The following is a 19808-nucleotide window of genomic DNA, read 5'->3' as shown; positions in this document are numbered from 1 at the left end:
TATAGCTTACTCAAGGGTGACCTGCAGGCTAAGGAGGGAAGGAGTGCCTTAAGGCTGATTTATACTTGTGCGTACCAGCTTATGCCGTAGCCTACGCAAGTGGGCTGCGCCGTTGTGAGCATTTATACTTGTGCGTTGGTGTGTCTGCGTCGTTCTGCAATTCATGCATGTCACGCATGCGCACACACCTGCCCATGCAAGGCTTCATGGTCATGGTTGTCTTTCTCAGGGTAAACAAGTTTAAAATGAGCGTCTTTTTTGTAAAAGCGAAATGTGTCCTCCATAATTTTGGAGGTCTGTAAAGCTTTACGGAAAGCATTGCAGTCAGAGTTCCTTCCCTGCCCTTCAGTCGCCCAATGGGAAGCTATTGCAGCGTAGGAGGAAAAGCGATGCTACCAAGCGGACCAATCACAGTTGTTGTGGTCTGCGTTGCCGCGACGTGTAGTTACATTTTGGGTGAGGTGAGCGTCAGGCTACGGCATAGGGATCTGCGTAGGGTTCGCGGCTACGCCGTACCTACGGCGTCAATTTGATGCACAAGCATAAATCAGCTTTTACACCTCCTTTGGTAGAGACGAATCTCCACCAAGCCATTCCATCAGGGCTGATCATTATCCCTCTGCACACCATTTTCTTGACTTTTCCCCGTAACTTTTGACACCCTGATAATCAAGAACCTATTAAACTCCACTTTAATGATACCCAATGTCTTGGCGTCCACAGACATCTGTGGCAATAAAGTCCACAGATTATCCACCCTCTGGCTAAAGAAATTCCTCCTCATCTCTGTTCTAAGGTGACTTAGTATTTTATATACCACTATCAGGTCTACTCTTAAATAAGTAACATTGTAACGTAATGGTTAGCATAACGCTTGACAGTACCAGCGAACCAGGTTCAATTCCCACTGCTATATGTAAGGAGCTTGTACATTTTCCCTGTGTGACTGGGGTTTCCTCCAGTTGCTCTGGTTTCCTCCCACGGTCCAAAGACACATTGATTGATAAATTGGATGGTCATTGTAAATTGTCCCGTGAAAATGCTAGGGTTAAATCAGAGGTCGCTGGGTGGTGTGTCTCAAAGAGTCGGAAGGGCCTATTCCGTGCTAAATCAGAATAAAAAATAAATAAATAATCATCCCCTCTTTCTCCATAACTACAGTTCTCCAATCCAGGTTAATATCCTAGTGAATGTCCTGCACTTTCTAATGCTTCCTATAGCGTGGTGTCCGGAACTGCACATTATACTCCAGGTGCAACTTAGAGAGTGATTTTTGTTTTTATTTATATATTTCCAATCAAACAGTTTTACGAAGTGATTTTCTGACTTAATATGCTTCCATTTTTTTAACTTATTGCTATCACGGTCTTACCTCCCATTTTCTTTTCCAAAAGACTTGAAATAATTAATTTGCAATCTTGTTCATCCTGCAAACAGGTCTTTATTATGGCAATGAATTTAAGCACCTTTGCTTCAATCTCTTCCTCTTATTGCTATTTATTTATATCTTCATTTGCAGTTTGCTGTCCACTGATCCTGTTTACAGTTACTGTTCTATAGAGTTGCTAAGTATGTCTGCAGAAAAAGAATCTCAGGGTTGTATGTGGTGACATGTATGTACTCTGATAATAAACTTTGAACATTTTATTACCCATCCTTTTCTATATATGGTATTTCAACAGGGCTATGCCTTCTGCAAATGTCTTTCCCAAGTAACTTTGTGTTGACCTAGAATTTGAGGAAGAAATCATCCTCAATCCTCGATGATTAGGTTTAGGTTGAACAAGTTGGGTCTTTATTCTTTGGAGCGTAGAAGGTTGGGGGGGGGTTGACAGAGGTGTTTAAAATTATGAGGGGGATTGATAGAGTTGACGTGGATAGGCTTTTTCTATTGAGAATGGGGGAGATTCAAACAAGAGGACATGAGTTGAAAGTTAAAGGACAAAGGTTTAGGGGTAACATGAGGGGGAACTTCTTTACTCAGAGAGTGGTGGCTGTGTGGAATGAGCTTCCAGCAGAAGTGGTTGAGGCAGGTTTGATGTTGTTTAAAGTTAAATTGGACAGGTATATGGACAGGAAAGGAATGGAGGGTTATGGGCTGAGTGCAGGTCGGTGGGACTAGGTGAGAGTAAGAGTTAGGCATGGACTAGAAGGGCCGAGATGGCCTGTTTCAGTGCTGTAATTGTTATATGGTTTGTTATATTGTTATATGATAAAAAGTTTCACGTCCTATAGTTATAGTTGATACTTTCATGTAATTTAGAAACATTAGGGTATTGGTAAAACTGAAAGAGTCACTCAATTTTTATTGTAAACACAAGAGATTATGCAAATTCTGGAAATCCACACAAAATGCTGGAGGAGCTCAGTAGGTCAGACAGCATCTATGGAGGAGAATAAGCAGTGGATATTTCAGGCTGAGACCCTTCATCAGGACTGGAAAGGAAAGGGGGAATAGAAAGGTGGGGGAGGCGAAGGGGGATAGCTAGGCGGTGATAGGTGAAGCCAGGTGGGTGCGAAAGGTCCACTGTCTGGACCCCAGCCACTGAGCCCATGCCATCTGCTTCAGGAAGAAGGCACAGGAGCCCGAGGACTCACGCCACCAGGTTCAGGAACAGTTACTACTCTCAACCATCAGGCTCATGAAACAAAAGGAATAACTTCTCTCTGCCCTATCATTAAAATGTTCTCACAACCAATGGACTCAGCTTCAAGTACTCCTGATCTCACGTTCTCAATATTTATTGCTAATTTATTTATTATTGTTATTTCTTTCTTTTTGTATCTGTAACTTGTTGTCTTTTGCACACTGGTTGAACACCCAAGCTGTCGCAGTTTTTCATTAATTCTATTATGGTTATCATTCTGTTATGGATTTATTGAGTCTCTCTGGCTAACCATCCCATAGGACGATGATGGTTCCTTTCAGTCAGTTAGTGGGGTTTAGGATACCCCACTCGTCAGAAAGGAACAACGTGTGCGTGAATGGATTTTAGGTGAGTAGGGGGCTGCACAGGTCCAGACCCACCCTCTCGACATCCCCTCCCGGATCCAGCGGCATGGTGGGGTCCAAGACGGCTGGGGGAAGTTCTGTTGCAGTGAATGGCCAGACCAAGTTTCGGTGCAAGGGATGCCCTTTCCGCGCTTCACGGCACGTGTTTGCTAGATGGCCGTTGACCCTACGAGAGGGTTCATCCACCCTTTGACAGGCCTCGTTTTTCGTCCTGCAGGGTGTCTATCCACCCTCCTCACCAGGCAAGCCTGGTGGGGGAGCTGGTTTAGTCGCCAACCACCCGACCATGCGACAGGTAGTACTGGGTTACATGGTACCAGATGAGTGACCTGACTAGGATTTATTGAGTATGTATGCAAGGAAATGAATCTCAGGGTCGTACATGCTGTCAAATATGTACTTTGATAATAAATTTACTTCGAACTTTGGAAGGGAAGGGGCTGGAGAAGAAGGAATCTGATGGGAGAGAAGAGTGAATCATGAAGTGTGGAGAAAGGGAAGAGGAGGTTCACCGGGGGGAGGTGATAGGTGAGGAGAAGAGATAAATTTTATTATGTGTTTTCAGAAATTGTCATTTTGCATTCTCTTTAATTTATACACAGTCAAAAAAAAGATTATTTACACTATTTAAATAATTTACATGTTGTAGTCAAGCCTAGGGCATTGGGATGTCCGTCCAGTCTAAAACGAGAAGACATAGACTTAAGGTGTGAGGAGAAAGATTCATAAGGGCTTGAGGAAAAACTATTTTTCAACCAGAGGGTGGTAGGTACTGTAAACAGCCAGAGGAAGCTGCAGAGGCAGGAACAATTACAACGTTTGAAAGACCATAAAAAAGAGCTTTGACCAGCAGCCAATCCGGACATTGGAAATTTTCAGAGGAGGGGATTTCAGTCAGATACACTGCCCAAGTAGAAAAGGCAGCAGCGGGACGCTACTGCAAAAAAGCACTTTGACCAGCGATCAGCTGGCATTTGGGATTGATCAGCAAATTAAAGGAAGGCAAAGGCTTGCACAGTGCCCGTCGCCACAGCAGCGGTCATCTGAGTGGGCAGAGTCAGAGTGGTGATCTCAAGGCTTTAGCTCTTTGAGGATACCGCAAAGAGAGGCTTCAGCCAGAGAAAAGAAAAGCTCAAGTTATTTTTCCTTCCCTTCTTTATATCTTCTCAGCTAGGACAGTAGAGATGCCAGGCAGGATAGTGGAATGCTCCTCTTGTGGGATGTGGGAAGGCACGGAGAGCTCCAGTGTCCCTGAAATATGAGAAGTGCACCCTGCTGCAGCTTCTAACAATTCGCATTAAGGAGTTGGAGCTGGTCCTGGCACTGGGTCTGTCGCTGTGTCTCAGAAGGGAAGTCGGGCGAAGAGGCACGCTGCGGCGATAGGGGATTCGTTAGTTAGGGGAATGGGCTGGAGGTTCTGTGAGCAAGAACAAGATTCCTAGATGGCATATTGCTTACCAGATGCCAGGGTCTGGGATTTCTCAGACTGAGTCCTCAGCATTCTCAAGTGGGGCCGTGAATAGCCAGAAGTCGTGGTTCATGTAGGTACCAATGTCAAGGGTAGGATGAGTGACGAGGTTCTGCATAGGGATTTCAGGGAGTTAAGCTAACGGGCAGGAGCTCCAGGGTTGTGATCTGTGGCTGGTGCCACGTGCTAGTGAGGCCAGAACTAGGAAGATCATGCAGTGTAACACTTGGCTAAGGAGTTGGTGTAGGAGGGTGGGCATAAGAATTTTTGAATCATTGGACTCCCTTCCAGGGAAGGTTGGACCTGTACAGAAAGGACCATTTGCACCTGAACTGGAGGGGAACGAATATCCGAATGGGAAGGTTTGTTAATGCTGCAGGGTAGGGTTTAATCTAGAGTTGCACAGTGATGGGAACCAGAGCACCAGAACAGTTAGTGGAGAGGTTGTGAAGGCAGATGTTGGTAAGACCTCAGAGAAATTAAGAAAACAAAAGGTTGAGCATGGTGAGACTAGTCTCCTGAGCTGCATATATTTCAATGCAAGACGTTTTACAGGAAAGGCTGATAATAGTGCTGAAGATGAAGTAGTTGGTTTACAAACAGGCAATGTGTAGTGAGGAGAGGCTGTTGATAGGGTAAAATTGCAGTCAACAAAATCGAAAAGAGTGAATACAGGACTGAAAAGTGCGCAGTGTATGGAGTAGGGTAAATGAACTTACTGCAAAGTTACTCATTACATTTCAGAAGAATGAGATGTGACCTCATTTGCACCTATGGAATGGTAAAATGCCTTGATAGAGTGGATGTGGAGAGGATGTTTCCTATGGAGGGAGAGTCTAAGTCCAGAGGACTCAGCCTCAGATTAAAAGGGCATCTTTTTGGAATGGAAATGAGGGGGAATTTCTTAGCCAGAGTGTGGTGAGTCTGTGGAGCGGTGGAGGCCAAGCCTTTAAGTATATTTAAGGCAGAGGTTGACAGATTCTTGATTGTCCGGGTCATGAAGGGATACGGGGAGAAGGCAGGTGATTCAGGCTCAGAGGAAAATTGGATCAGCCATGAGCCAGTGTGGACCCATTGGGTCAAATGGGCCTAATATTGCTCCTATATCTTATGGTCTTATGTTACATAACATTTTAAAAATAAATACTTCAAGGACACTGGGATATTAAAACATACCCTTTATAAGTCTTTGCAAAGTCAAAATTATGTTCCGGAAAGGTGATTGCAATCATTTTATGTGCAATTTGTTTGAAATGCAATGTGAAGTTATTCAGCTTAATTGGCTCTTCCTATCATGTAAAGCATATTTTGCAACTGTGACTTGCACATTAAATGTGCTAAACATGCCTATAAGAGGAGGCTGTAGTGCATTCAGATGTGACAAAAATTATAGTTAATATCATTGCTGCAACATTAGAGCATGACTACGTGCAACAAAGCTGCAATGGTACTGCTATTTGACCAGGCTATGCCCATTCCCATTCCCATTCCAATATGTCGGTCCATGGCCTCCTGTACTGCCACAATGTAGTCAGACTCACATTGGAGGAGCAACACTTCATATTTCATCTGAATAGTTTCCCACCTTGTGTTATGAACATCAATTTCTCCAACTGTCCAGAATTTCTCTCCCCATCCCTTTCTTTTTTTCCATTCCCCATTCTGTTACTCCTTTCATCTTGCCCCTTCTCCCCACCTGTCCTTCACCACCCTTTGGTTCACCTCCTCCTTCCCTTTTTCCCATGCTCCATTATCCTCTCCTATCAGACCCCTTCTTCCTCAGCCCTTTACCTTTTCCACCTATCACCTCCCAGCTTCTTAATTCATCCCCTCCCCACCTACCCACATTCCCCCTCACCTGGTCTTGCTTGCCATCTGCCAGCTTGTCCTCCTTATTCTTCCCCCATCCTCTCACCATGTCCGCTTCCCCCTTCCTTCTCAGTCCTAATGAAGGGTCTTAGCCTGAAATGTCAACTGATTATTCACATCCATTGATGTTGCTTGACCTGCTGAGTTCCTCCAGCATTCTGTGTGTGTTGACCTGCATTGCCAGCGTCTGCAGAACCTCTTGTGTTTATGACCTACGGATTGAATATCTGTTTTAGTTCTTAGTAAAGTCTTCACCCAAGCCATTGTTGGGATTCTACCACCAATTCTTTACTAATGCCTAGATAGTCCAGTTGGATCACAGCTTTTTTTTTAAAATAAGGCTTTCAAAAACTCTTTTGAGGGTCTGCTCTCAATAGCTCTTGTCCTTGGCCAGGTGTCTGTCTCTTCTGTCATGAATTAAATTGAGTGATGCAGAAGTGGGATGCTACTAAATGTCCATCTTATCAGTTTAAGTGGAGGTCAGCTGAAGATCTCTCACAAGTTTCAGCAGTGATTCTCATTGGGAAGAACTGCTTAAGAGGGTTAAATGTGATGGGACTTTGTGCAGGTAAATTGATGATTTGCATATTGCTTCTGAAATTATAAGACCATAAGACATAGGCGCAGAATTAGGCCATTCAGCCCATTGAGTCTGCTCCACCATTCCATCATGGCTGATTTAGTATCCCTCTCTACTGCATTTTCCTGTCTTCTCCCCGTAACCTTTACCACCCCGATTAATGAAGAATCTCTCTAACTCCGCTTTAAGTGCACCCAGTGACCTAGTGACCTGGTCCTGGTCTGTGGTAATGTATTCCACAGATCCACCATTCTCTGGCTAAGGACATTCCTCCTCAACTCTGTCCTAAACAGAGATCCTTCTATTCTGATGCTGTACCCTCCGGTCCTTTCCAAGGAGCTCCCCTGATTTATGACTTCCGCCTCATACAGTACTACAGCTGCATCTGTGAGACACCAAAAGGGAGAAAAGCCAGTGGAAATTCCTGTACATTTCAACCATGGACTCGGTGAGTATAAACCACTCTCTGAGTGATTCGGAGTGGTTTCTGGGCTTAACTGAGGAAATGGTCCAAGTATTGCCCAACTTATACATATGATGAAACTGGTGAGGGGGGTTGTCATTCTGCATGGGACCAGTTTTGTGCAGTACTCTGTGTAGTACAGGTATTAGGCACATACAAGATAATAGAATGTTACATAGTACATTAACACCTCACGATAAGGAACGAATAAAGAAAATCTCCCATGATTTCTATTCATAGATCAATTCAAGAGTAGATCTGAACAGTGTAAAACTGTGTAGTTCAGTTGTATGTGCTAAGACATATGATATAGATGATCATGGTCTTTCCCTGTCCATGATTGTTCTTGCTAAATTTTTCTACAGAAGTGGTTTGCCATTGCCTTCTTCTGGGCAGTGTCTTTACAAGACTGGTGACCCCAGGTACTATCAATACTCTTCAGAAACTGTCTGCCTGGCATCAGTGGTCACATAACCAAGACTTGTGATCTGCACCTGCTTCTCATAAGACCATTCAGCATCTGTTTCCATCTGATCGGGGTCCTAAGTAGGAGGTACACCTTGTCCAAGAATGACTTGCAGGTTAGCAGAGGGGAGGAATGCTTTACACCTCTTTTGATAAAGACGAATCTCCACTTTGCCATCTGAAAATTGTGTCACATAAACATAAAAAGTAAAAATAAGATGTTAAAAGCAGAGGCTGATAGGCTCTTTGCACTGGCTTTGGAGGCAGTGCAGAGGAGGTTCACCAGGTTGATTCTAGAGATGAAGGGGTTAATTTATGAAAAGAGATTGAGTCACCTGGGACTATACTCTCTGGAATTCAGAAGAACGAGAGGGGATCTTATAGAAACAGACAAAATTTTGAAAGGGATAGATAAGATAGAAGTAGGAAAGTTGTTTCCATTGGTAGGTGAGACTAGAACTATGGGACATTGCCTCAAGATTCAGGGGAGAAGATTTAAGATGGAGATGAGGAGAAACTCTTTTTCCCAGAGAGTGGTGAATCTGTGGAATTCTCTGCCCAGGGAAGCAGTTGAGGCTTCTTCACTAAATATATTTAAGATACAGATAGGTTTTTACATAGTAACGGAATTAAGGGTTATGGGGAAAAGGCAGGTAGATGGAGCTGAGTTTACGGACAGATCAGCCATGATCTTATTGAATGGCGGGGCAGGCTCGATGGGCCAGATGGCCGACTCCTGCTCCTATTTCTTACGTTCTCATGTTCTCGATTAGTAAGGCCATCAAAGGTTGTAGTGAGAAGGAACGAGGATGGGGTTGAGAGAGATAATATTTCAGCCATGATGGAATGGTGGAGTAGACTTGATGGGCCAAATGGCCTAATTCTCCTCCTATGTCTGTTGGTCTTATTGTCCAAAATAAAATTCAAATTGGAATGTAAAAAGCAATAAACACAAAATGCTGGCAAAACTCGAGTAGGTCAGACAGCACCTATGGAGATGAACAGTTGACGTTTCAGGCCGAGACCCTTCATCAGGACTGAGAAGGGCGGGGGAAGACACCAGAAAAAAGTTGAAGGGAGGGGAAGGGGGCTAGCTGGAAGATGATAGGTGAAGCCAGGTGGGTGGGAAGGTTAATGGCTGGACAAGAAGGAACCTGATAGGAGAGGAGAGTGGACCATGAGAACTGGATTGATTGTGCATTTGTAGAAGTATGGTTGAGTCAAATATGAAAATATTTTGCTTAAAACCTGCTCAGATATATGCTTTCCTAAAACAATTGTTAAATTTTGAAAACAAATCTTCCAGTTGGTATAACTGGAAATACAGCACAGAAAGTGAAGTTCCTGCAATAGAAATACTGAAGAAAAGTTTAGCTCTGTGTATCCTCCCACACAAGGGTGGGTAGGCTGACCACAGATTGCCATCTATGAAGTCAGTAAGTACTGTAACGTTTCACTCCTGCGTAATCAGACATTTCTATAATGTCTCTATATATAGAGACGAACAAATGTGAACAGCAGTCTGATTCATCATCAGTAATATTTCTGATGTATGGTCTTCAACCTGAAAGGTTAACTTTGATACCCTTTCCACAAAATATTCCTGACCTGCTGATTTTTCAGCATTTTATATCTGTAATATTTATTTTTTATATCTGTATCATTATATTTTCCCAAATGTGATGATAGATAAAGGACTTTCTTTAGTTTCTTTCTCAAAAATGAAGGCTGAGTAACTCAGTTTTTTGGGGATGCGTTCATTCCTAACAAGGACACATTTATTGCCCTCTCTCAGCTTGCCTGGATATATAACGGGTAAGAAGCCTTCCTGAATGGCTTTCATCCTTTTGATTAAAGTACTCCTATGGTTCTGGGACTTCAAACTTCATAGTGGAAAGTATCTGTGTGACATCCTGTGCCCCTGTGATCTCTGTCCCGGAGGCTGACGTCAGCTGTTTTTCAAGAAGTTGAACTCTCTCAAGGTGGCAGGCCCCGATGGAGTACCAGGTAAGGCTCTGAAAACCTGTGCCAACCAACTGGCGGGGGTATTCAAAGACAGCTTCGATCTTCCATTGCTCTGTTGGAAGTTCCACCTGCTTCAAAAGGGCAACAGTTGTACCAGTGCCCAAGAAGTGTAGTGTGAGCTGCCTCAACAACTGTCATCCAGTAGCGCTCACATCTACAGTAATAAAATTTGCTGAGAGGTTGATCATGGCTAGAATCAACACTTATCTCAGAAAGAACTTGGACCCACCGTAATGTTCCAATTGCCGCAATAGGTGTATAGCAGGAGTGATCTCAATGGCTCTTCTTGTGTCCTTGCATCACCAGGTTAATGCAAGTACCTATGTCAGGATGCTGCTTATTAACTATGGCTCAGCATTCTACACCATCATTCCGAAAGTCCTGATTGAAAAGCTACAGAACCTTCCTCTGCAACTGGATCCTCGGCTTCCAAACCGGAAGACGACAATCTGTGAGAATTGGAAGTAACATCTCCGTCTTGCTGACGATCAACACTGGGATGTGTTCTTAGCCCACTGCTCTACTGCCTCTACACCCATGACTGTGTGGCCAGGCACAGTTCAAATACCATCTATAAACTTGCTGATGATATTACCATTGTTGGCAGAATCTCAGATGGTGATGAAAGGGCGTACACGAGTGAGATATACCAGCGAGTTGAGTGGTGTCACAGCAATAACCTTGCACTCAAAGTCAGCAAGACCAAAGAGCTGATTGTGAACTTCAGAAAGGGTAAGATGAAAGAGCACGAACCAATCCTTGTAGAGGGATCAGAAGTGGAGAGAGCTAATCTGGGCGCAACATATTGATGTAGCTATAAAGAAGGAAAGGCCGCAGCTATACTTCAAAAACTTCTACAATGTACCATGTAGAGCATTTTGACTGGCTGCATCACTCTCTGGTGTGGTGGGGGAACTGCATAAGACAGAAAAGTTGCAAAAACTTGTAAAATTAGTCAGCTCCATCATGGGTACCAGCCTCTTTTGTATCTAAGACATCTTCAAGGAGCAGTGCCTTAGGAAGGTGTTGTCCATCATTAAGGATCCCCACCACTCAGGACGTGCTCTCTTCACACTGTTACTATTGGGAAGGAGGTACAGAAGCCTGAAGTCACACACTCAGCGATTCAGGAACAGATTCTTCCCCTCTGCCGTCCGATTTTCAACAGAACATTGAACCCATGGACACTAACTCTCTACTTCTTTCTATTCCTTTTTTGTGCACTACCTATTTTAACATTACTATTTAATATATTTCTATATATATATTATATATCTATATCTATATATATATATAAAGCCATATAACAATTACAACACGGAAACAGGCCATCTCAGCCCTTCTAGTCTGTGCCGAACTCTTACTCTCACCTAGTCCCACCGACCTGCACTCAGCCCATAACCCTCCATTCCTTTCCTGTCCGTATAGCTGTCCAATTTAACTTTAAACGACAACATCCAACCTGCCTCAACCACTTCTGCTGGAAGCTCGTTCCACACAGCTACCACTCTCTGAGTAAAGAAGATCCCCCTCACGTTACCCCTAAACTTTTGCCCTTTAACTCTCAACTCATGTCCTCTTGTTTGAATCTCCCCTACTCTCAATGGAAAAAGCCTATCCACATCAACTCTATCTATCCCTCTTATAATTTTAAATACCTCTATCAAGTTACATATATAATGTAACTCACTTTTTTCTATATTTATTTATCATGTATGTTAGTGTACTACTGCTGTAAACAAATTTTATGACATATGCCAAAGATATTAAACCTGATTCCAATTCTAATTCTGGTTCTGAATAGTCCTTGAAAGTGAGCCTGCAGGCTGTGGGAACATTTCAGTGATGGGGCAAGTGAAGTTGAGTAAGTTATCCCCTTTGGTTCAAGAGCCTGATGACTGAGGGGTCATAACTGTTCCGGACCTGGTACTGTGAGTCCTGAGGCTCCTGTACCTTTTTCCTGATGACTACAGCAGAAGAGAGCATAACCTGGGTGGTGAACGTCCCTGATGACGGATACTGCTTTCCTGTGACAAAGCTCTGTGTAGATGTGCTCAATGGTGGAGAGGACTTTACCCGTGATGGACTGGGTCCATCATGATTCACTACTCTTTGTAGGACTTTTCATTCAAGGGCATTGGTGTTCCTCTGTCAGGCCATGATGCAACCAGACTCCATCACTCATCCAAGAAGTTTGTCAAAGTTTTAGATATCATGGCAAATCTTCACAATCTCCTAAGGAAGTAGAGACACTGTTGTGCTATCTTCTTAATTGCAATTATGTGCTGGGCCCAGGAGAAGTCCTCTGAAATGATAATATAAAGGAATTTAAAATTTATGACCCATTCCACTTCTAATCCCTCAATGAGAACTGGTTCACGGACCTCTGATTTCCTCCTCCTGAAGTCAATAATCAGATCCTTGGTCTTGCTGACATTGAGTGAGAGGTTGTCGTTGTGGCACCACTCAGCCAGAACTTCAGTCTCCCTCCTATGTTCTGATCCATCACCACATTAGACCAGTGGCAAAGAACTAATAAAATACTCCCAAGCCATGGTGGAGTGTCACTTGGAGAGAACCTGTAGTTCTTCAAAGTTCAAAGTAAATCTAGTATCAAAGTAAGTATACCATATACAACCTGGAGACTAATTTTCTTGTAGGCACCCACAAGAAGATAAAGAAATGTAATAGAATCTATGAAAAGCCATACACAACAAAGGCCTTGAAAGTGAGTGTACAGGCTGAGTAGTCATTTCAGTGCTGAGGGAAATGAAGCTGGTGTAGGGCAACAGCTGTTCATGAACTTGGTGGTGTGTGACCTAACATTCCAGCATTTCCTGCCCGATGGTAGCAGTAAGAAGGGAGGGAGAGGGATCAAACGCAAGTAGACGGGACGGGCTCAGGATTCAGTCGTGACAAAAAGCAGATCATAGTTGGGAGCTTAGCATCCAAAATACACATCATATCAAAAGGACAGGCAAGTACGCGGGGTGGGGGCGTGAATCTGTTGCTAAAAAATGAAATCCTATCTATAGGAAGAGGTGCCATAGGTTCGGAAGATGTAGAATCCTTGCAGATGGAGTTAAGAAACTGCAAGGGTAAAAAGACCCTGATGGAAGTTATGTACAAGCCCCCAAACAGTAGTCAGGATGTGAGTAACAAAATACAACAGGAGATAGAAATGGCATGTCGAAAGGGCCACGTTGCGATAATCATGAGGGATTTCAATATGCAGGTAGATTGGGAAGAGCAGGTTGGTGCTGCATCCCTAGAGAAGGGATTTGTAGAATGTCAATGAGATAGCTTTCTAGAGCAGGTTGTGGCTGAGCCCACGCAGGGAATGGCAGTTCTGGATTGAGTGTTATGTAATGACTAGATTTGATTAGAGAGCTTAAGGTAAAGGAACTCTTAGGAGACAGTGATCGTGATATGATAGAATTCACCCTCCAGCTTGACAATGAGAAGCAAAAATCGGATGTATCAGTATCACGGCGAATTAAAGGGGATTGCAGAGGCCTGAGAGAGAAGCTGGCCAAAGTTGATTGGAAGGGGGCACTAGCAGGGATGACAGCAGAACAGAAATGGCTGGTGTTTCTGGGGCAAATTCGGAAGGTACACGAAAGATACGTCCCACAGATGAAGAAGTATTCTAAAGGGAGGATGAGGCAACTGTGGCTGACAAGGGAAATTAAATAAAACATAAAGGCTAAAGAGAGAGCACATAATAGAGCAAAAATTAGTAGGAAGTTAGAGGATTGGGGAGCTTTTAATAACCAACAGAAGGCAACCAAAACAGCCATAAAGAGTGAAGAGGTGAAATAGGAAGGTAAGCTAGCCTATAGTATAAAAAAGGATACCTAAATTTTTTTCAGATATATAAAGAGTAAAAGGGAGACAAGAGTGGGTATCGGACTGCTGGAAAATGAGGTTGCAGGGTTAGTACTGGGTGGACAACATGTCGGTCTTCACTGGGGAAGACATTACCAGAATGCCTGAAATAAGAGCGTGTTAGGGGCCAGAAGTGAGTTCCATTGCTATTACTGAGGAGAATGTGCTTGGGAAGCTGAAAGTAGATAAGTCACTTAGACCAGATGGACTGCCCCTCCAGGGTTCTGAAAGAGGTAGTTGGAGAGGTTGAGGAGGCATTAGTATTGATCTTTCAAGAATCACTGAATTCTGGAATTGTTCCTGAGGACTAGAAAATTGCAATTGTCACTCCCCTCTTTATGGAGGGAGGGAAGCAGAAGAAAGGAAATTATAGGCCAGTTAGCCTGACTTCAGTGGTTGGAAAGATATTGGAGCCTATTATTAAGGATGAGGTTTCAGGGTACTTAGAAGCGCATGATAAAATAGACCAAAGTCAGCATGGTTTCCTCAAGGGAAAATCTTGCCTGACAGATCTGTTGGAATTCTCTGAAAAAATAGCAAGCAGGATAGAAAAAAAGAGAGTCATTGCATGTTTTTATTTGGATATTCAAATGCCTCTGACAAGGTGCCACACATCAAGCTGCTTAACAACATAAGAGCCTATGGCAGTACAGGAAAGATACTAGCATGGATAGAAGATTGACGGATTGGCAGGGGGCAAAGAGTGGGAATAAAGGAGGCCTTTTCTGGTTGGCTACTGGTGATGGTGGTGTTTCACTGGTTTTAGAGTTGGCACCACTTCTTTCTTCTTCTGTGTCAATTACTTGAATGAAGGAATTGATGGCTTTGTGGCCAGGTTTGCAGCCGATACGAAGATAGATCTAGGGGCAGGTAGTGTTGAGGAAGCAGGGTGTCTGCAGAAGGACTTAGACAGATTGGGGGAATGGATAAAAAAGTGGCAGTTGCAATATAGTATAGGGAAATGCATGGTTATACACTTTGGTAGTAGGAATAAAGTAGTGGAATATTTACTAAATGGGAGAAAATTCAAAAATCAGAGGTGCAAAGGGACTTGGAAGTCTTTGTGCAGGGTTCCATGAAGGTTAAATTGCAGGTTGAGTCAGTGGTGAGGAAGGCAAATGCAATGCTAGTATTCATTTTGAGAGGACTAGAATATAAAAGCAAGGATGTAATGCTGAGGCTTTATAAGGTATTAGTCAAACCTCACTTAGAGTTTTGCGAGAAATTTTGGGCCCCTTAGCTAAGAAAAAATGTGCTGGCATTGGAGGGAGTCCAGAGGAGGTTCACAAGAATAATCCCAGGAATGAAAGAGTTAACCTATGAGGAATGTTTGATGGCTCTGGACCTGTACTTGGTGGAGTTTAGACGAATGAGAGGGGATCTCATTGAAACTTATTGAATATTGAAAACCCCGGATAGAGTGGATGTGGAGAGAGTGTTTCCTGTAGTGGAGGAGTTTAGGACCAGACTCAGAATTGAGGGAAGCCCATTTAGAACAGAACTGAAGAAAGTGTTTTTTAACCAGAGGGTGATGAAGCTGTCGAATTTGTTGCCACAGACAGCTGTGAGGCCAAGTCATTGGGTATATTTAAAGCTGAGGTTGATAGGGCCTTTATTAATCAGGATGTTAAGGGTTACAGGGAGAAGGCAGGAGAATGGGGTTGAGAGGAATACTAAATCAGCCATGATGGAAGGGCAAGCAGATTCAATGAGCCAAATGGCCTAAACCTGCTCCTGACTTATGGTCTATGTGGGATTTCTTGACTTGCACGGAGAAGTGATCTGTTCCCATGAATGTGCTGCTTTTGTCATTTGGGGTGATGGAGGTCTATCAGTTTGGGAAGTGTTCGCAGAGTAGTTTGCATGATTAACTGGTGGATTTTGTAGATGATATATATTGTGGCCAATCTGTGCCAGTGCTGGAGGGAATTAATGTTTACAATGTTAGATGGTATGGCATTAAAACAGGTTAACTCAATGAGGAGCTTTGAATGGAAGTGTGATTATTTTCATTAGAATATAACAAATAATAAAGGCGGTTGCAACCCCAATGAGCAACAGACTGTTATTTGTAACTTACTCATCTTAATCCTCAAATTCTTGTTTTCATTGATCCTGATACAGTATTACAGAGATGTTTGATTCTGTTCTTAAGACCTCATTCTGGTTCTGTGAATAGTTTTTTAAAAATTTTAGCTCTAATGAAGATAAATATTTCATTTGCAACTTTTCCAACTGAAATGTCACTATCAATAAATTCATTGGCATCTTTTTTTTAATCAGCCATTGGGGAAGAAGAGAGGCTGATAAAATATGCAGGAGTTAAACAATACGGGATGATTTTCTTTCGCTGTGTAGTTCATCAGGACAACACGAAATATTCCACCAGCAGAAAATAGAATGAAAATGGTTCAGAACCTGCTATTCAGAGAACAATGAGCTATCACTGAAGCCAAATTGATTATACTGGACACAGATCATAAAATGTAATAGTTATAAGGATTGGGGAACCACTTTGTTGAGCACCTCTATTCTACAAGCCACAAAAGGCAGGTTTTCCCAGTGGCCATTCATTTTAATTCTACTTCCCATTCCCACTCTGGCACGTTGGTCCTTGGCCACCTCTACTCCCTCGATGAGGTCTCTCTCAGGCTAGAGGAGCAACACCTCTTATTCTGTCTGGGTAGCGACCAACCTGATGGCATGAACATTGATTTCTCTAACTTTTAGAGATTTCTTTCCTCTCCCTCCTTCTCTCTTTTGCCATTCCCCATTCTGGCTCCCCTTTTAGCCCTTCTCTTCTCACTGACCCATCACCTCCCTATAGTGCTGTTCTCTTTCCCTTTCTTCCATGGTCCACTGTCCTCTCCCATCAGATTCCTTCTTCTTTACGCTTTACTTTTTCCACCTATCACCTCCCAGTTGCCCCCTCCCCACTCACTTTCCCCCTCACCAGGTCTCACCTATCAACTTCTAGTTTGTACTCCGTCCTCTACCACCACCTTCTAATTCTGGCTTCTGTTCTCTTCGTTTCCAAACCTGATGAAGGGACTTGACCGAAAACATTGACTGTTTATTCCTCTCCGGAGATCTATGAAACAATGAAGAATTCTTCTAAATCCGAATGCGACTGTATTCCTGAGTTTCCATCCGGCTCTTGCACGACTGACAGTAGTGAAAACTGAGAGGAAACGACTGATACGATGAAGGAAGCCTTGAACACCACCAGAGATGGAAGACCTTCATCGCTGCCCGCAATGCTAGTGGCGTAATGGGAAGTAAGCAAGTTTCATTTTGCTAAAACTAGCTGAGAGATGTAGTGCCAACTATGACCTGATTGAAGATTTGGGGCTGCACAGTAGTGTAGTGGTTAGTGTGACGGTATTGCAATGCCAGCAGTCCAGGTTCAATTCCTGCCACTGTCTGTAAGGCATTTGTACATTCTCCCTGTGACCACGTGGGTTCCCTCCAGGTGCTCCCTTTTCCTCTCACATAAGACCATATGACCGTAAGATATAGGAGCAGAAGTAGGTCATTCTCCTAATGCTCCGCCATTCAATCATGGGCTGATCCAAGTCTTCCAGTCATCCCCCTCACCTGCTTCTCCCCATACCCTTTGATGTCCTGGCTAATCAAGAACCTATCTATCTCTGCCTTAAATATACCCAGTGACTTGGTCTCCACAGCTGCTCATGGCAACAAATTCCACAGATATACCACCCTCTGACTAAAGTAATTTCTCTGCATCTCTGTTCTAAATGGACGTCCTTCAATCCTGAATCCTCTTGTCCTAGACTCCCCTACCATGGGAAATAACTTTGCCATATCTAATCTGTTCAGGCTTTTTAACATTTGGAATGTTTCTTCCTCATTCTTCTGAACTCCAGGGAATAGAGCCTTTTCCTGAGGAGACTGAGGTCCTTTAACATCTGTTGGACGATGCTGAGGAAGTTCTGCGAGTCTGTGGTGGACAGTGCTATCACGTTAGCTGTTGTGAGCTGGGGCAGCAGGCTGAGGGTAGCAGACACCAACAGAATCAACAAACTCATTCAGTGATGTTGTGGGGATGGAACTGGACTCTCTCGCGGTGGTGTCTGAAAAGAGGATACTGTCCAAGTTGCATGCCATCTTGGTCAATGTCTCCCATCCACTACATAATGTGCTGGTTGGGCACAGGAGTACATTCAGCCAGAGACTCATTCCACCGAGATGCAACAGAGTGTCATAGGAAGTCATTCCTGCCTGTGGCCATCAAACTTTACAACTCCTCCCTTGGAGGGTCAGACACCCTGAGCCAATAGACTGTTCCTGGACTTATTTCCTGGCACAATTTACGTATTACTATTTAATTATTTATGGTTTTATATTGCTATATTTATACTCTATTCTTGGTTGGTGCAACTGTAACGAAAACCAATTTCCCTCAGGATCAATAAAGTATGACTATGACTATAGCCCAAGAGCTGCCAAATGTTCCTCATATGGTAACCCTTTCGTTCCTGGAATCATTCGTCAATCTTCTCTGAACCCTCTCCAATGTCAATATATCCTTTCTAAAATAAGGAGCCCAAAACTGCACACAATACACCAAGTGTGGTCTCACGAGTACCTTTTAGAGCCTCAACAACACATCCCTGCTCTTATATTTTATACCTCTAGAAATGAATGCCAACATTGCATTCGCCTTCTGCACCACCGACTCAACCTGGAGGTTAACCTTTAGGGTATCCTGCACAATGACTCCCAAGTCCCTTTGCATCTCTGCATTTTGAATTCTCTCCCCATCTAAATAATAGTCTGCCCTTTTATTTCTTCCACCAAAGTACATGACCAACATTGCCACTTCTTTGCCCATTCCCCTAAACTATCTAAGTCTCTCTGCAGGCTCTCTGTTTCCTCAACATTACCCGCTCCTCCATCTATCTGTATAATTGGTAAATTTAGCCACAAATTCATTAATCCCATAGTTCAAATCATTGACATACATCGTATAAAGCAGTGGTCCCAACACCGACCCCTGGGGAACTCCACTGGTAACTGGCAGCCAGCCAGAATAGGATCCCTTTATTCCCACTCTCTGTTTTCTGCCGACCAGCCAATGCTCCACCCATGCTAGTAACTCCCCTGTAATTCCATGGGCTCTTATCCTGCTAAGCGGCCTCACGTGCAGCACCTTGTCAAAGGCCTTCTGAAAATCCAAGTACACCACATCCACTGCATCTCCTTTGTCTACCCTGCATGTAATTTCCTCAAAGAATTGCAGTAGGTCAGTCAGGCAGGATGTTCCTTTCAGGAAACCATGCTGGCTTTGGCCTATCTTGTCATGTGCCTCCGGGTACTCTGTAATCTCATCCCTAACAATCAATTCCAACAACTTCCCAACCACTGATGTCAGGCCAACAGGCCTATAGTTTCCTTTCTGCTGCCTCCCACCCTTCTTAAATAGCGGAGTAACTTTTGCAGTTTTCCAGTCATCTGTACAATGCCAGAATCTATTGAGTCTTGAAAGATCATTGTTAATGCCTCCACAATCTCTCCAGCTACTTCTTTCAGAATCCAAGGGTGCATTCCATCAGGTCCAGGAGATTTATCCACCCTCAGACCATTAAGCTTCCTGAGCACCTTCTCAGTCGTAATTTTCACTGCACATACTTTACATCCCTGACACTCCTGAATGTCCGGTATACTGCAGATGTATTCCGCTGTGTAGACTGATGCAAAATACGCATTCAGTTCCTCTTCCATCTCTGCGTCTCTCATTACAATATCTCCAGAGTCATTTTCTATTGGTCCTATATCTACCCTCAACCATCTTTTTTCCTTTATATATTTAAAAAAGCTTTTAGTATCTTCTTTGATATTAGTCACCAGCTTCCTTTCATAATTCATCTTTTCCTTCCTAAGGACATGCTAAGGACATATGGGTTAGTAGGTTAATTGGTCACATGATTGTAATTGGATGGTGCAGGCTCATTGGACGTGAATGGTCTGTTCTGTGCTGTATCTTTAAATAGAATAAATAGAAACAATCTCGAGG

The sequence above is a fragment of the Mobula hypostoma genome, chromosome 2 (assembly GCF_963921235.1).
Source record: "Mobula hypostoma chromosome 2, sMobHyp1.1, whole genome shotgun sequence".
Classification (NCBI taxonomy): domain Eukaryota; kingdom Metazoa; phylum Chordata; class Chondrichthyes; order Myliobatiformes; family Myliobatidae; genus Mobula; species Mobula hypostoma.
This window is presented reverse-complemented; position numbering follows the sequence as displayed.